This window comes from Danio rerio, chromosome 12, assembly GCF_052040795.2.
Source record: "Danio rerio strain M-AB ecotype USA chromosome 12, GRCz13ab, whole genome shotgun sequence".
NCBI lineage: Eukaryota > Metazoa > Chordata > Actinopteri > Cypriniformes > Danionidae > Danio > Danio rerio.
In genome coordinates this window covers 35,031,424-35,046,707 of record NC_141032.1, presented here as the reverse complement: position 1 = coordinate 35,046,707, position 15,284 = coordinate 35,031,424, and the positions used below count along the sequence as shown (strand labels likewise).

The 15,284-nt window shown below is 33.4% G+C and overlaps 1 protein-coding gene across 36 annotated transcripts in view; it reads right to left on the bottom strand.

The window, feature by feature from the left end:
• Nucleotides 1-15,284, bottom strand: part of rbfox3a (RNA binding fox-1 homolog 3a) — an 886,893-nt gene that overhangs the window by 625,555 nt on the left and 246,054 nt on the right. The window lies entirely within an intron of this gene.

The window sequence follows — 15,284 nt, the reverse complement described above, 5'->3', positions numbered from 1 at the left end:
GTGCTTCAAAGACGGGCACACTGGCGCACCCATACCAGCTATAGAGGATGAGTGAGAAAGAGCGGCTCGGTCATTCACACACACAGATCACCGGTGAACTCAAAGACCTTGCTGACTCATAGAGATGTGCTGTTATTTCTGTCTGATGGCAACAAGCTAAATGTTTTGAGCTGGTAAACTGATGAGTATATAAATTCTGTATTTCTGTAATTAACTGAATTTTTAGATTATAAACGATTTTATATATATATATATATATATATATATATATATATATATATATATATATATATATATACATACAATTAAAATATAATAAAACACTAAAAGCAGTTACTTTTACTGTCTTAGAATTGAATTTGGTATGACAAAATTAAAGCATACAATATTTAACCAAATTACCAATGCAATGCTAAACGAAAAACAAATCACTTCATAAACTCTAATTGTTATTATTACAGTTCAATAAAACAGTGTAAGTAATAAAAAAAGACTAAAAATGAATTTAGACATCATAACCTTACAATTACAAAATAAGTCAAAGCTACATTGACATCACTTGAGAGACTCATTGTAAAAGTTTAAATATCAGCTGATACTTGCCAATATAAAACACAAGAATATATGTATTTTTTAACTTGGAAAACACACACAGGGAAGTGTTATTTACCAGAACATACGCCATTGCCAGAGAGTGAGAAAAATGACAGAGCCAAAGCAGAAATATTAGCACGGGAAACGCAGTGTAATCTGATTGCTGTTGCTGCTGAAAGAAGCACATTGTGATACAACGCCAACAAGAGCAGAGCTGAAACACAGTAAAGACTATTGCCTTCAATGCTTCCCATTCTTTAAACTTTCATTTCTGAAATGGAAGAGACTATTCTTCTGAATCAACTCAAAAAAATGTGTGCAATGTTGAGAAGAAAAAAATATTGATGTTTTTTTTTTACTGTTCAATCAATCAGGGCTTGACATTAACTTTTTTTGATCCCAGCCGTTGTGGCTAGTAGATTTTAACATTATTAGCCACTTGCCATTTACACTAGCCACACTTTAGTTGCTGGGAAAACATATTTTATTTAAATAAATGTGACATGTTAAAAATACTTGATTTTGTGTCATGTCCACAAGCGCCCTCATTCATTTCACTCTTTCTGTGTGTTTTATATTAGCTTGCTCAATGTGCATGAGCAAATGTGTTATGTTGCATTGCAATTAGATTTTATTTCACATGACGTTTAAGGGTCAAAATCAAAGATTTAAAAAATTTATCTCTGATCACACTAAACAAAAATAAATTATTATTTCTCAGCCACAAATTTTAAATGTGTTAAATCAAACAAAATATGGCCGTATACATGTACTTTTAATTCAACAATTTTTCTTAAAAAAATAATAATAATAACAACATTTTTAAAAATCTGGGTAAAGCTCCCAGATCACCAGTTAACTACACAAAAATGGGGTAGTTAAAATTAAAGCAATGTTATTGTAAAAAAAATTATGATAATCAAACCATATTAACAAAAATAACTGTAAAACATACCGTGAGTGACAATAAAAGGGTGATTGTGCGCACATGGTTAATGTTAGGCATGTTTATAATCTGTTCACAAAATAACTAAAACGAAAGCAGTGATAGCTGCTGCTTTACAATTTTTTAAATCTTGAGCTCTTGAAAGCAGCAGGACTGTGTGTGCACAATCATGTTTTCAGTAGGCATGGTTGCTTCTTGCAAGTTAACAGGAGCACGTTCACAGGTGATGTGATGCGTGCAAGTGATCATCCTCTCATTCGTTATTCACCTGCTTTCTTTTGCTCACGTGAACACGGTTATTTTTGTCAGTCGTAGTGCTTCTCAGTTCTAAGATCACATTTGCACAAATATTGGACAATCCTTTATTGTCGACCACTGCTTTTAAGAAAACTACAATTTAAAAACTATTTCCAAATAGCCAAAGTGGCTAGTGGGAGTGTCTGTCTAACCCGCCACAGCTGAAATCTACCCGCGTTTGGCAGGTTGGCGGCTTTTAATGTCAAGCCCTGGTTACAATATTAAAAAGCTGTTGTGAAAAAAACAAAAAAACAAACATTATTTTTACAAGTGTGTGTTTGTGCTGGTACTGTAGCTAGTTTAAGTGAAGTTTAATTTTAAACTAATTTCGAGAGGAGCACATGCTTATGATTGACCCAGCTGGCCCTCATTAGCTAATCATGATCCACCAATCAAAGGATCCCAAGTCATTATATATATTCTCATTTATTTTCTATAACTATCTTCGTCTGAAAGAAACCCCCCTCCTCCCCTTTTTCCACCTTTATCCAGGGTTAATTGTAGGGTTATTCTAATGTTTTACCCTGCATTGAATGCTTTTGTATCTGCAAACAGTGCTTTATTTATTTATTTATTTATTTATTTATTTATTTATTTCAAAGTGAGTGATAAATTTAATGTCAGCTCACTCATTGTTAAAACAATAAATATCTCTCAGTCTTACTGAAATCTAACAAAAGGTCAAAGGTCTTGAAAGCCTGACTCAACACTAAACGATATCTGAGATTGCTTCACACAATGTTTTCCATCACGTCACCTCAGCGAAAAACTAGTTTTGTGGAAAATCCACCTGGAATCCATCTCTTGCTCTATTCCGCTCTGTGGATTTTATTCCCAACCAGTTGAAGGATAAAGAATTACACTGGCTCTGCAACAGAAGGTTGGCTGGTTTTAGGCTGGGAAAGGGGTCACGGCTACAAAGGCTCAAAGGTTCTGGGTTTTTCACTGGATGATTGGAGCGATTAGTACTGTAGGCTAGGTGGGTCTCTTGCTTTTTGAAGAATGACCATCTAACGCACCTATTGATGTGTCACAATGATTGAGTACGAGAGAAGGGGGCCCGTAATGGCTTCATCAAACTGGCCCAGTGCATGCCACAATCTCATTCCCTGGCAAACAGCTCCGGCTTCCCAATCACTCTTTAAAAACGGCCAAATTAAACAAAGTTGTCGGTCAACTTAACTTCAGCTTTTTATTCGCGCCCTCCCTTCTCTTCTATTATCCTCCTTCCCGTCTGTTGCTCTCTTGTTCCAACCCTTTTATACTTTTCCTTCAAGGCCACCCCACTCAGTCGACTCTTTCATGTCTTAACAAGCCAATTAAGGGGCTTGATTTAGTTCATGCTCTGCTTTTTCCCCCCTCTCCTCGTTCTTTTCCAACACTTGGCCCATTTTCAGCTCGGCTGTCTGCAAATTCAACAGGGTAGCGCCTACCTTGACTTTTTTAATTTCATCAAGCTTGCCCACTGTCATCCTGCTGAGTGCAAACAGCCATGTGATTGTTGGAATCAACCTCATCCAATTGCGTTGCCAGTTGAAACTCAGGTAAAAAAGAATTATGCCCATTGGTATTCAATGCTTGGATCTGCCCTGCAATTGAATAGCGCAAAAGCTGGATAACAAGCTGGAGCCAGAACACCAACTACAAATGAATAGCAATGGGGAACAGCTTACCAGGAGGTTCTAGCACACATGTCAAAATGAGAAGTTGGAATCTTCTTGTTTGCAGAATAATTTATGCTGATGGGGCGATTTATGCAAGCTATATGGTTTTTTCTTTAGATGTTTTTTTTTACTAAGCAAATTGTGAGAATAAACACATTCAAACTAAGTACTAGAAAATGCTAAATAAATAGAACATTAATACTAATAAAAAAAGTATACATAAAGTAAGGTATATTTTAATGTTTTAAATAACTTTTGTGAAAGTTAAATTACAAAATAAGCATAAAATAATTGTCATTCAGTTTAATATATAAATACTAGGTTTGTGACCAAACGCTTGCTCTACGAGACGAGACTGGGTTCAAGAGAATGAGATGAGGCAAGATTTTTACACTTATCTTTTTAAAATCTTTGATGATTAAATATTTGAATGAAAAAAAAAGAAAATTTATTCAACTAAAGAAAAGAAATACAAAATGCAAAACTATTTAGGTACTTTTTAAATCAACTTAATGATTTAATTTTAAATCATTTGAATGAATGTTATTTTATTTCTATTTTCATGAATTCTATGCAGTAAAGGACATGCAAACACTGCAAAATATTTATGTAAAATACCTACGTTCAGATGACACGACATATATTTATTTAAACCTACTTAAAATATGTAAAAGAAAAATGGATAAAACCAAGCGGTTTAAAGGAGGGTGGCAGAAGTATAATTGTATTATTATTATTAATATCATTATTATTATTCATTCATTCATTTTCTTTTCGGCTTAGTCCCTTTATTAATCTGGGGTTGCCTCAGCGGAATGACTAACTTATCCAGCATATGTTTTACGCTGCGAATATCTTTCCAGCTGCAACCCATCACTAGGAAACACCCATACACTCCCATTCACAATAAACATACACTACGGACAATTTAACTTATTTAACTCACCTACAGTGTCTGTGTTTGGACTTGTGGGGAATCAGGAGCACCCAAAGGAAACCCAAGGTAAGCAAGAAAAACATGCAAGCTTCACAAAGAAATGCCAACTGACCCAGCAGAGGCTCGAACCAGTGACCTTCTTCCTTGCAGCGATACCCACTGCGCCATTATGTATTAATAATTTATTTCTTATTATACACAATGGTAATGTATAAATGTCATTATTAAAATCAATAAAATGAAATAAAACAAATAAATACTAAATACAATAAAAAAATAAATAAATGTATTAATAATTAAGTACAAAATTAATTAAATAAACCCAGGAATATAATGAAATGAAATACTGTAATGAAAAAAAAAAAAATATATATATATATATATATATATATATATATATATATATATATATATATATATATATATATATATATATATATATATGTGTGTAAACTCCAGTATGTACGAAATCCATAGACTGCATAATTCATTCACACTCATGCATCATTTCCTGGCTTTATAACACAAAAGTCCTGCTAAGAAACAGCAGGTTTTGATAAAATATTAATTCTGACTAACACCCACACACACACACACCCACACACACACACACCTCAAAACATCCAAGCGTGGATCTACTAAACTGCCTTATTTTGCACAGTAATGAAGCACAACAACCTACATTGTATATAAAAGTTGCCACAATCCAGACATACTGTAGTATTACTGTATAGTCTCTCATTCACAATACTTGTCGCCTTTAGCCTGATGAAAATGTACACTGCCATTCAAAAGTTTGTGAATAGTTTTTTTTTTTTTAATAATAATATTTAAAATTTTCTGGACACTCAAAGCGCTTAATTTCATTTTAAGGGGGAATCTCCACATTCACCACCAGTATGCACCAGCCACCTGAATGACACGGTGACAGCCATTTTGCTCTAGACCGCACACCAGGTAATTGATGGAGAGAAAACATGATGAAGTCGAAAGACGACGCTCACTGAGCAATAAAGAGTCCCCTTCACTATACTGGGGCGTTAGGACCCACAAAAACCACAGGTTATGTGCCCCCCCGCTAGTCTCACTAACACCGCTTCCGGCAGCAACCTATAGCATTCCCATGTGGTCTTCCATCCAAGTACTGACTGGGTGCAGCCCTGCTTAACTACATTGGGCGATCAAGTTATGTTCACCAAGTAAAATTTACAAGAGAAAAACAGCATTTAAATAATTATAAAGCAAAAAAATTAAATAAAATGCTGAATGGATTTCTTAAATTTAATGTTAAATGGTTTGTTTAACAAGACTGTAAATACATTTTTGTTGATCATGTCGACAATTCTTCTAATAATAATAGATAAGAATCCTCAAATTAAATTCAACTCTTAAAGACTCCTTTCCCCCCTGCCCATTACAGTACATTATTTCCTATCAAACGCTAGACCTTTACCCCATCCTTTTTCTCCCCATCTATTACAGCAGCATTTCAGTTGAGCTCAGCACGAACGTGGTTATTCATGGCTGAGCTGGTGCCAATTTGAAACAATCCATAATGATTTATGTTTTTTCAAAGCATAAATTCATAATAATGACTTCCATTAGCAGGTTTCAAGTCTATTTATGGTCTCTGCTCTTTGTCATTTGCAGCAGCTCGATTTAACATTGCATAGTACATTCGCTGCCCATAATGAGCAATCAAAGGTACACATATGGTCTGAATAATTCATATCAATATTTATTAGTCTCCTGTCAGAGAATTACTCAACTCGTGATTTAGCATCAGTTCCAGTTCAAGCGAAAACTCTAATAAAGAGGGCTAGGAGCTTGATCTTCCCATCAACACTTTTTTTTTCGTTCTACTACTTGATTGGGAGGAAAAGGTATCGCAAACATTACTGGTTCATTAATTCAACACAATTCAATTTACTTTCAAGTCATTGAGACGTAACTTCGCTATTTCCATCTGACCTCAAACTACTCACAGATATAAATATACTGGAAAATTAGAAAAATATATATGAGAAAGGAATAATTGCTTCAACTTTCAACTCATTATCTCAGTATACACAATTAGAGAAGCAAGCCGTAACTTGCTTAATCTTCCTTTAAAGTGCAAGCCTTCGAGAATACGAGCGAGAGTTTTCCATGACAGATTTCTCTCCAATTACACGATATTATCAGAATTGGTGGTAAACGTACAGCCTTAGTGTTCTGGTCAGAGCTTTTCGTTCTCCAATTAAAAGTACGTCTCGCTGCCCTGTGCAGTGATACATGACGCTAACCTTTTCCAAGCTCTGAGCTAATTAAGGACAATTTTCCCCTTCTACATTAACTAGCACACACTCTCTCCACTTCATAGCGATCCAGCAGGATTCTCCGTTTTCATCTTTATCCATATTTAGCTCCGGGGTGTCCTTCTCCGGGATCTGCCTGCATTCTGTCACCCAGCAGCCTGCGGGGGGAACTTCTTTTCGGATGAGTCTGCAATTAGGTTACCTTGACCGGTTTAATTTCCGCAGAGGCCTAGAAGTCATGATCCATCTTGATGACTTTATTTATTTATTTCGTAACATTGCAATTTCAATTATCTAAATGATGAATCTCGACGGCAAGATCAAGGCCTTCTGGGTAAAACATAACCTACAGAAGGAAAAGTCACTCCCATTAAACTGAAGTCCGTCGGCTGTTAATGGAAAATTTGCACAAATTAAGCACAAATATGCACTTAAAAGGTTGCACCATGCTCAGAGTTTTAGGAATTCAGGGTAAAAATCGCAACTGAGTGTCAAAAAATTGGTTTTAGTCCACTTCTAAATGAACTCTACAGCAGTTTGACTCAACTATGAACACAATGCAGAACAAAGAACACCATAAAAAGGACAAAATGCTCGAGCAGTAAAATCTCCCATAATAGTAAATGTTATCCATTACAGCTCAATAGAGGTGTCAGAAACGTCTGTCCTTGCAGAAGATCTTCATTTGTGTTTGTAATGGAGGAATTTATACAGCTTTTTTGACTCCTCTACACATTTTTGTAAGCTCTTCAAGAGCTCTCATCGCATAGAAACACCATTACATACATAAAAGTACATACATAGAGGATGTGTTTGTATGATATCCTCTCACTGTATGAATGTTAAGTAAAACAGATTAAATGTATCATTTAATTATTTATTAATTTGTTCCAAAGCAGAGGAATCAAGAAGACTGAACAACAATAATTGGTATAATTTTATTTTGATGGTCCCTTTAGTGCATTTTGTTGAATTTAATTTAGATTGCATATACAGTTGAAATAAGAATTATTAAACCCTCTTTAATTTATTATATAATAATTTTATATATATTTTTTTTTCCAAATGATGTTTAACAGAGCAAGGAAATTTTCACAGTATGTCTGATAATATTTTTTTCTTCTGGAGAAAGTCTTATTTGTTTTATTTCGGCTAGAATAAGAACAGTTTTTATTCTTTTTAAACCATCTTAAGGTAAAATTATTAGCCCCTTTAAGCTATATTTTATTCGATTGTCTACAGAACAAACCATCGTTATGTAATAACTTGCCTAATTATCCTGCCTTGTTAACATAACTAACCTAGTTAAGCCTTTAAATGTCACTTTAAGCTGTAAAGAAGTGTCTTGAAAATATCTAGTAAAATATTATTTACTGTCATCATGGCAAAGATAAAACAAATCAGTCATTAGAAACGAGTTATTAGAAATGTGTTGTAAAAATAAACAGGGGGGCTAATAATTCTGACTTCAACTGTACATGCCAACTAATTCTCATTAGATTACAAGCAGACTAAAGGGTTAGGGTTAGCGTAAGTTGACATGTACTTCCAATTTTTTTTGTAGTCAGTTAAATGTCTGTTGAAGGAGCAGTATCAACAGATATTAAGCAGATAATCTACTAATACTCAAGTGAGAACTAATTGGCATGTAGTTGCAATGCAACTTTTTGCAATTATTATATGATATAATCAATTTAGTGCTTTATATATTTATTTTATGTATAAAATATAAATGCATATAGTTGAAGACAAAATTATTTGCCATCTTGTTTTGTTTTTATTATTCTTTTTCAAATATTTCCCAAATTATGTTGAATGGAGCAATTTGCCATTTTCCCATACTTTCCTATACATATGGATAAAAGCATTTATATTTATATATTTATTTAATTTTTTTTTTACTATTTTTTTTACTATTTTTTTTTGCATTTTACTATTTTTAAATGGTATGTCGGTACCTATTTTAGGGTCAATATCTAGATTTTTTTTCTCTCTATATATATAACTTGTTTAGTAAACCTAATTACATTACTTAGGCCAATAAATTGCATTTTATCCTGTAGGATTTTAATAAGCATTTGTTAATATGGCAAAACATTTCTTTGTCACCACAAAAGGTCCATTCAGATTGCAAAGGCAGACATTGATAAGATCAGGGCCTGGTAATGTGGACTTTGGGGGTTTAACGATGTTGTCACATGTTGAATAATCAGTTTGTATGTCTCGGTATTTGGGCTTTGGTCAGATGGTCAAGAAATATACAAAAAAGTTCAAGTTTGCTCTGGCTCTATTCCTGCTCTGCACTTTTCCTTCTCTGACTCTTTCAGGCTATCTTCAGGGCCTTCTTTCTTTCTTTCTTTCTTTCTTTCTTTCTTTCTTTCTTTCTTTCTTTCTTTCTTTCTTTCTTTCTCAAATTTTAAGCTGGGTACAATTATTATCATATGTTTTTATCATTTCATGTGTTATCATTTTACACAGTTACTTTATAACTAGTTTAGTTGTAACCAAAAAGAATTATTGTCATTAAATAACTTTAAATCAGTATTTGTGAATTACTTTTGATTTAACATCAACATTTAATTGCTCCATGTCGCAATACAATACAATCGCATAATAGCAACACTCTCCCACACTATTAATGCTGCCCGTATTTCCGATTTTGGTATAAGATTGCAGAAGGATGGTTTGACTCTATGTACAGTTTTTCCCCAGTTTGAACCACTGTAAAACCCTTTCTTATAATCCTACATATAAGTATCTTCTAATAATATAAAATAACCAGTAAAAAGCATGACATATTAAAACTATTGTTTAAAAAAGTCTTTGAAAAACAATAAGAATGTTACAGGATGATTAATAATTTTGACTTCAACTGATCCATAAAGAGAGAGAATGAGTAGGTTTATTTGTTTTGATAACTAGAATAATATCAATATTTTCCATTCCTATTTAGCTAAATCTGTAACGCCTGTGCAGTTTCATGCGGCATGTTTTACTCTACAGTTGGCGACAGCCTGTACTGCGGGGGAAAGATCACAGAGGTCTGCATCTCTGCTAATTAGTCCCTGTGCAACATACAGTACATAGAGAAGAAAAAGCAGATTGACAGAGAAAAATTTAGAGATCATGAAGGGTTGTGAGCCACTGGAGGGGGCATGACCGTAATGAGATCTTCACACAGTGACAGGGCCACTGACTGCAAGAAACCATATGTAAATAGCTTCTTTTAGCTAAGTGAAACGCAGCCTTACAACGCGATTGTAGCTCGTACTCAATGTGAAACGTACCATTCCCCAAGGTACAAAGAAACAGCAAATAAACATCTGATGATCAAAACGAGAGAATCGCTCTTGCGGCAGAGGAGAAACGTGCTTTGACAATGACTAATGTTGACAAAATAGCTTTTAGCAGAGGCAATATGGAAATAGCACAGCGTAGCGGGACTGAAGAGAAGGAGGGGTGACCGGACAGCGCTCCAGTCACAGTTTAAAGCTGCGTATACACTGGTGTGTTTATGTTTTAAAAAACACAACTTTTGCTGTTATACCTGGCATCCACGCCTTTAACCCTTGAAAATGAAAACTACAAGAAATGCTGCATCTTGTTGTATGAGTTACAGTTTATTTTACCTTTATTTTTCATTGCAATCAAGTCTATTACTGTAATTATTATGTGAGAACTTGTTTGTAATGGGCGAGCAGTCAGACATCTTTTTATTGACCATATCAAAACACATAAAACACATATTGTTTTGTTTATCTAAAAAAACTAAGTTGCAAATGCAACAATTGGCTGTAAAAAACGTATTACACCTTAAAACAACTGCATGGCAAAAACAAACAAACAAACAAATAAATGAATAAATAAATAAGATATGCTAAGTATGTACAATATACGAGTCCTATGTTGTTTAAAACAAACGCAATTGTCATTTTTGTTTGATTAATTGTTTTTGCACAATTTCAGATTTTTTTCATTGTTTACTTCATTACTGGGAGAAAAAAATCTTTTTTTAATGCAGTTATGACTGATAGCATTATAAACTGTGTTTTTAATAATTTGGTGTATTATATAATTCAGATTTTTATCTTGTTCTGTTCCGATTTTAAAATTCTGTCATAAAAAATGTTGGTAAAAACCATACATCAAAGGAACAACAACAACAACAACAACAACAACAAAATAAATTTGTATTTTGCTGCTTTTGTTTAGAGATTACTTCACCGTTAAGCTGGTGTGTGGTGTGCTATCTGGAGCAAAATGGCTGTCGTCGCATCATAGATGTGGATGCTGCACATTGGTGGTGGTTTAGGAGGTTCCCTCAAAATCTGTAAAGTGCTTTGAGTGTCAAGAAAAATGCTATATAAATTTAATGAATTATTATTTAATTATTATAGCAATTTTTTACTACTATGGAACATAGTAGAGGTTGGAATATGGTGGAATCTGGAGCTTATCTAATAAAATAACTTACGATAATGGTCCAAAAACTTGTACAGCCAAATGTATGTTATAGAAAAATATTAAATGCAAATTTTTAAAAAAGAGGAAAAATCAAGAGAAAAGTTGGAAAATGAAAAAAAAAAAGAAAAAAAAAGTTGAAATTTTGTAGGTTTTATTTTTTTTCTTTTGCTAATCATTAGCTTGGATTTAATTGTATTATCTTTCAACTTCTGAATATGTTTGGTGTCTAAAATATTCTTTTTAGAAATATATCTGTTTAAAAAATCTGTTTTGTTCGAATGCACCAAAATACATTACATTCACTAAGAAATGGATCAAAATATTAATTTTCAAAATGGGGTGTACTCAATTATCCTGAGCACTGAATATGCACATTTTCTGATTGTTTTGCATAATTTACTTGAATACAGGGAAACATTTCCCCACCATGACGCAGTTATAGCTGATAGCATTACAATTTGTGTGCTTAATTATTTTGTGACTATACATTTCAGATTTGTATTTAGTTCTGTTCTGATTTATAAATTCTGCCATCTTAAAAAAAAATAATAATAATAATAATTCTGTCAATGCAATGGGACAGTTTGCCCAAAAATGACAAAAACACTTATTCGTATACTCAAGTAGCTCTAAATTTTCATAAATGTATTTCTTCTGTTGAACATAAAACAAGATGTTGTAAATAATTTTGGTAAAAAGCATACATATAAGAAACAAAAAACAAACAAACATGCCAACAGCCGCTTTTTTTTTTTTTTTTTTTTTAAAGGTTTTTTCACCATTAAGTTGGTGTGTGGTGTGCTATCTGGATGAAAATGGCTACCGTAGCATCATCCAGGTGGATACTGCACATTGGTGGTAGTTGAGTAGAGGAGATTCACCCCAAAATCTGTAAAGCGCTTTGAGTGTCCAGAAAATAATAATAAAATAATAATGAAAATATTATTATGCGTCAATGGCAGCTTTGAAGTTCAGCAGAAGAAAGAAACTCAAACAGGTTTGGAACAAATATAGAGGGTGAGTAAATGGTGGCAACTTTCATGTTTGGGTGACCTATCCCTTATAAACTATAAGTAAACAGCACCAGTACCTTTAGACTCTGACATATGTTTTCAGTTTTCAGTGTTTTCAGTGAAGTGTGGATGAATATATTTTCTGAAATGCAATGGAAATACCAGAATGGAGGAAAACAACAAGCCCTTTAGTATAAACACAGCCTAATAGTGAAATATGGCTGGGTCGGTCACCCCCATCAACTGTGGCCAATCTTCCATAACCCTCCACCTTCTGAAACCTGTTGAAGGAGGCCCGTCGCTCTTTTCAAAGCCTGGCTAGCTGCTCCTCTCAAGCGGCAAATGTGAACGTCAAATCGGATTAGCAGGAACAGTCCACCTGAACGCCACGAACGGCCCTGTCCGCTCCCATCACCTCTGTTGTCTTCCCGGCTGACAGCTTTTCCATTGTGTTGTTTGTATGATTGGGTGGGAATTGTTTTAACCTCATGGCCAGAGCGACACTCCTACTGTTGGGATCAACACTCTTGTCATAACGCTTCATGTCAGAATTCCTTGCGGGTTAATATGTGGTTCACCTAGGATGTGAAAAAGATCTACTGGGTTAAGCACTGGGTATGTTTTAATAATATTTGGGGGGGTGGCTGTTATCGTTCATGGCTGTTACTGTTAAGTAAAGCTGACCTACTGTACACTCTAAAAACATCTGCTTCTAGTGTCTTTATTTTGTATTTTATGTTTACATACAGTTGCGAATTGAATTATTGGAGGCTGTTCGCTGCTCTGTCGAATTTTGATGTTGAAAATTCAACACAACAATTGAACAAAGTGACTTAATTTAGTAGTCTGAAATAATATAATGTTTAAAAAATCAAATAGAGCAAAGTCTGAAAAATTACAGAAAGTTTACTGGCAGTTTATTACAAGTTTTGGTACCGTATACAACCCCAAACCAGACAATACATCACTATAAACTAGGGCTGGGCAATTTGACCTTTTCAAAAATCCCAATTTTTTTCACTAAAGAACAGATTTATGATTTAAATACAAAATTTTTCCCCACAAACAAAAAAATGTTTGGAGTTTTTAATTTATTAACCTATATAACCTTTTCATAATTATAATTAATTATAGGATATAAATATGCTAAAGAAAAAAAAATCTGTCATTTAAAGATTAAATTTGACCAGCTCTATTCATGCGTGCATACAAGACTTTTATAATAATAATACAAACTAAACCATTTTATACATTGAATGTAAACTGCAATGAAAGTAAACTCATAAGGACTGTTAAAAAGCAGACCTTTTCAAGATTTTTTTTTTCAATGAACATGCAATCAGGGGTATATTCATTTTTGTGTTATATCAGTTCATATAAATGACTCACATTAGGCTAAATGGCTGGATTTTGTTGCTTTTATTTATGTCGGGTTGCTGCATCTTATAGATCAGTCTAGTCAGTGTTAATATTTACAGTAATGAAAGTCTTTGAAGCTGGTTTGATTTGTAACAGTCATAGATATTTACATTGTATACTGTATATCTATGGGTAACATTTCCTTTCATAGGCGTTTTGTTACTGTGAGAAATACAAGGTGTAGTGTAAAATGCGTGTCAAATGTGTGTTTAACGGTGCATGCATGACTGCGAGCCCTGAATTATGTTGTTTCTTTTGGTGGGCACGATTGTGCGTCAGTTTGTTTTTTTTTTTTTCATTTTAAAGAGTGCAACATTTTGGAGAAACTACTGGAGCCCAGAGGCGAGCGTGTTAGGGGTGAAAATCGGTTTCCATTCAAACAAAATGGTGTGAACACTCGAGTTGATCAATATAATTTATTTAATCGCCTATAGCCCTACCTTAAACAACTAAAAATGTCAATAAAAAATTTCAGACTTTTCAAGGTTAAATTTTGTTGGAACATCAAGATAAAGGTCCCATATTGCATTTTAAAAGTATAAATAAATGGAAAATAAATAATAATAAATAAAAACCTGAATCACAAAAATATGGAAAACTGCTAATTTATGAATAATTTTACAGTGTTTTTTTAGTTTCCACTTTTAATAAACTGAAATAAAGTTGGAATACACAAACATCAAATATTACATTTAAAACAAATAAAAAAGGCTTTAAAAATGAATGAAAATATTAAATGTTGACTTTGCAACTAACTGAAATTTAGTACTACTAAATTAGTATTCAGTACTAAAATTACTAAAACTATAAAAAAAAATATTCTGCACAACACTACTTACACTACTACTATACTTATGCTACTATTACTACCACCACTACTACTACTACTACTATTACTACTACTACTAATAATAATAATAATAATATTAATATTAATATAAATATTAATAATAATAATAATAATAGCAAACAAATTAAACCAAGAATTAACTAAAATCGAAACTCTGTCAGTAAAAAGTAATACACAATTATTTGTGATAGATGCAATGAATTAACTGGCATATCATGAAATTTAATTTCCACTTACTGAAATGTATTTTAATTTGCACGTCAATTAGAATACGTTTATTACACTAAAAAAAAAACAGTTTAATATGTGAGCAAAGAGTTGCCGCAGTCTCTACGTGCCGTTAGCAGAGCCAAGTAAGACACACTAAATCTTGAGTAAAAGGTCCATAAAACTTCAGAGACGAGATCTGAATCCAAATTTGAAATGTAATCACCCAGTGTGAACTATACAGCAGAACACAGAGATCCATAGTCTCCACAGGCTCCCTTCAGGCACACGGAGAAAAGAGCTCGCATTCTCATAGAGTCTCTGTGTTCCTGGCTGGAAATGCCTCCTATGATGCCCCTAAAATTTGCCATCAAACTTGGTACAGAGGGAGAAATCCGGCTATCTAGTATTATTTATAACTGAGGATGCATTCATTACAAACACCAATGGGATCCCAGTATTCCTAGCAGTGCTTTTGCTGGATAGGTAGAAAACAGAAATAGAATTTACAAAAAATTTATATAATTTATTATAGATATAAAAAAAGATAAGAACATAATATAACAAACATCTATCTATCTATCTATCTATCTATC